General features: G+C 34.3%; 1 non-coding gene across 1 annotated transcript; it reads left to right on the top strand.

Annotated features, from left to right (window-relative positions):
• The first annotated feature begins 2,448 nt into the window (after nucleotides 1–2,448).
• Nucleotides 2,449–2,557, top strand: LOC131813333 (U6 spliceosomal RNA). The gene has a single exon (XR_009346750.1). It is a non-coding gene; the product is annotated as a U6 spliceosomal RNA (small nuclear RNA).
• Nucleotides 2,558–4,316: the final 1,759 nt, after the last annotated feature.

Raw genomic sequence — 4,316 nt, forward strand, 5'->3', positions numbered from 1 at the left:
AGGAATTTTAAGATCTACTCTCTTAACAACTTTTATGTATATAGTACAGTAGAGATAAACTTCAGAGGTCTTGTGGGTTTTGTTCCAGACCGCCTCAATAAAGTGATTATCTCAATAAACTAAGTCAAATTATTATTATTATTTTTTTTGGTTTCCCAGTGCAAATAAAAAATTATGTTTCCCAGTGCATATAAAAAATAAACACTATACTGCACTGTTCAAAAGCATTATGCCTTTAAGAAAAAACAAGGTATATACCTTAAGTAAACTAGTTCTGAGTTTTCAGTGGGTCATAATTACTGATCACAGATCACCATAACAAATACAATAAAAATGAAAAAACTTGAAATATTGCAAGAATTACCAACATGTGACAGAGAGACACAAAATGAACAAATGTCGTTAGAAAAATGGTGGCAGCAGACCTCTTTTATACAAGATTGCTATAAACTTTCAACTTGTAAGAATGTGATATATGCAAAGTTTAATAAAGGGAAGCACAATAAAAATGTATGTATATATTATTAACTATGATCATCATGCTGTACATTAGATCCCCAGAACTTTTTCATATTATAGTTGCAAGTTTGTACCCTTTGACCACCTTATTCCACCCCAGGTTCACCTCTTGTCAACTCAACTCTAAGTTTCCATTAGTTTGCTTCTTCTTCAGATTCTGTATGTAAGGGATATCATAATACATAAATTAAAATATATATAAAATCTTTGAAATATTTCACTTAGTATAAAACCTTCAAGATCCATCCATGCTGTTGTAAATGGCAGTATTTCTTAATTTTTCATGGTTCAGTAGTATTCCATAGTATATATTTACCATACTTATTTTATCCATTCACCCAATATGGATACTGAAGTTATTTCCATCTCTTGCTTAGAGTTAATAATTTTATAATGAACATAAGAGTGCAGATATGTCTTCGAATAGTGACTTCGTTTCCTTTAGATATATACCTAGAGGTGGGATTACTGAATCATATGGTGATTTTACTTTTAATAATATGAATAATCTCCATACTGTTTTCCATACAAATTTATATCCCTATCACAGTACATAAGTTCCCCATTTTCCCCAATATTTACCAAAATTTGTTAGTTTTAATTTTTTGGTTTTATATATTCTAATAGGTAGTAATATCTTGTTGTGTTTTTCAGAGGTAAACAACAACAACAACAACATAATGACTTTGCCCTGAGTTTTTACGTTGAGCACTTTTTAATGCTCCTGTTGGTCATTTATATAACTTTTTTGAAAAAAAAGTCTATTGATATCCTTTTGCTATTTTTTAAATTATATATTTTTTTCTATTTGTATCTGTTGGTTATTAACCTCTTTTCAGATATAAGATTTGTAAGTATTTTCTTCCATTCTGTGGATTGTGTTTTCATTCCCTTTTGGTTTTTTTTGGCAATGCAGAAACTTTAGTTTGATGTAATACCATGTATTTATTTTTGCTTTTTTTGCTTGTGTTTTTGGCCTGGTATCCAAAAAACTATTGGCAAGACCAATGTCAAGGAGAATTTTTCCTATGTTTTCCTTTAGGAAATTTAGTTTCATGCATCACATTTAAGTCTTTAATCTATTTCAAGTTAAGATTTATGAGTGATATAAGGTTCCAGTTTCATGCTGGTTTATGTGACTATTCAGTTTTAAATATCATTTATTGAACAGACTATCTTTACCCATTATATATGTTGGCCCCTGTCAAATATTAGGTGACTGTATGAAAGGATTTATTTCTGGACTCTCAATTCTGTTCTACTTGTTTACTGGTCTGTTTTTATGCCAGTATACTTTATTGTTTTGAGCATGAGGGCTTTGTAGTATAGTTTCAAATCAAGAAGTGTAATTTCGCTTCTTCATTCTTTCTCAGAACTGCTTTAATTATTTGTTGTCTTTTATGGTCTCATATAAATTTTAGGATTCTTTACTTCTGTAAAAAAAAAATATTGGATTTTTTAAAAAGATTTTTTATTTATTTATTTGACAGAGAGAGATGACAAGCAGGCAGAGAGGCAGGCAGAGAGAGAAGAGGTAGCAGCTTCGTGCTGAGCTGAGAGCCTGATGCAGGGCTCGATCCCAGGACCCTGGGATCATGACCTGAGCCGAAGGCAGCGGCTTAACCCACTGAGCCACCCAGGCGCCCCTAACATTGGATTTTTGATAGGAATTGAATTTACAGATGGTTTTCGGTAGTATGGACATTTTAACAATGTTAATTCTTACCATTCATAAATATGAGCTATCTTTCCATTTATGTCTCCTTCAAATTCTTTATCAATGTCATAGTTTATGGGGTACAGATCTTTCATCTTCTTAGTTAAATCTTTTCCTAAGTATTTTGTTATTTTTGATGCTATTGTGAATTAGATTGTTCTCTTTATTTTTTCAGATAGTTCATCATTAGAGTGTTAAAATGCTCCTGTCTTGTGCTTACTTTGGCAGCACATATACTAAAATTGGAATGATGCAGAGAAGATTAGCGTGATCACTGAGCAAGGATGACATGAAAAACTATTTTAAAAAAACGAAACAAAACAAAATTCCTGTCTTTTATATATTGATCTTGTATTTGGCAGCTTTATTAAATTTGTTTATTCAAAATTTTTTGTGAAGTTTTTAGGATTTTTTTACATGTAAGTTCATGTTATCCAAAAAAAGAAAATTTTACTTCTTCCTTTTTTTTTTTTTTTGGAGTCTTTTATTTCTTTGTGTTCCTTGTTTCTCTGGCTAGGACATCCAGTACTATGTCAAATGAGAGTAGTGAAAGTGGACACACTTGTCTTTTTTCTGATCTTTAAGGGGAAAACTTTCAAACTTTTTTGATTGAATATGAGATTAGCTCTGGGCTTGGGCTTGCAATATGTGTTTTTTCTTTAATGGATTTTTTAAATTATTTTTTAAAATTTTTTTATAAACATATAATGTGTTTTTATCCCTAGGGGTACAGGTCTGTGAATCACCAGGTTTACACATTTCACCGCAGTCACCATCACTCACCATAGCACCTGCTCTCCCCAATGTCCATACCCCCACCATCCTCTCCCAACACACCTCCCCCCAGCAACCCTCATTCTGTTTTGTGAGATTCAGTCTTTTATGGTTTGTCTCCCTCCCAATCCCATCTTCTTTTATTTTTCTTTTCGTACGCCCGAAACCGCCTATGTTGCATCTCCACTTCATCATATCAGGGAGATCATATGATAGTTGTCTTTCTCAGATTGATTTATTTCGCCAAGCATAATACCCTCTAGTTCCATCCATGTCATCACAAATAGCAGGATTTCATTTTTTTGATGGCTGCACAGTATCCCATTTTACATATATACCACATCTTATTTATTGATTGATCCGTTGAAGGACATTTAGGTTCTTTCCATAGTTTAACTATTGTGGACATTGCTGCTATAAACATTTGGGTGCATGTGCCCCTTCAGAATGCCACGTTTGTATCTTTAGGGTATATACCCAGTACTACAATCACTGGGTCATAGGGTACTTCTATTTTCAGCTTTTTGAGGCACCTCCATGCTGTTTTCCAGAGTGGTTGCACCAGCTTGCATTCCCACGTACAGTGTAGGAGGGTTGCCCTTTCTCCACATCCTCGCCAGCATCTGTCATTGACTGACTTGTTCGTTTTAGCCATTCTGAAAGGTGTGAGGTGGTATCTCATTCCGGTTTTGATTTGTATTTCCCTGATGCCGAGTGATGTGGAGCATTTTTTCATGTGTCTGTTGGCCATTTGGATGTATTCTTTGCAGAAATGTCTGTTCATGTCCTCTGCCCATTTCTTGATTGGATTATTTGTTCTTAGGGTGTTGAGTTTGATAAGCTCTTTATAGATTTTGGATAGATACTGGCCCTTTATCTGGTATGTCATTTGCAAAGATCTTCTCCCAGATAACTTCTGACAGTCATCTTTTGGCTTTGTTAACTGTTTCCTTTGCTGTGCAAAAGCTTTTTGATCTGATGAAATCCCAGTAGTTCATTCTTGCCCTTGCTTCCCTTGCCTTTGGCGATGTTCCTAGGAAGAAGTTGCTGCTGCTGAGGTCAAAGAGGTTGCTACCTGTTCTCTCCTCAAGGATTTTGATGGATTCCTTTCTCACATTATGCTTCTTCATCCATTTCCAGTCTATTTTCATGTGTGGTGTAAGGAAATGGTCCAATTTCATTTTTCTGCATGTGGCTGTTCAATTTCCCCAACACCATTTGTTGAAGAGGCTGTCTTTTTTCCATAGGACATTCCTTCCTGCTTTGTTGAAGATTAGTTGACCATAGAGTTGAGGGTGTATTTCTG

Source organism: Mustela lutreola, chromosome 12 (genome assembly GCF_030435805.1).
Source record: "Mustela lutreola isolate mMusLut2 chromosome 12, mMusLut2.pri, whole genome shotgun sequence".
Taxonomy (NCBI): Eukaryota; Metazoa; Chordata; class Mammalia; order Carnivora; family Mustelidae; genus Mustela; species Mustela lutreola.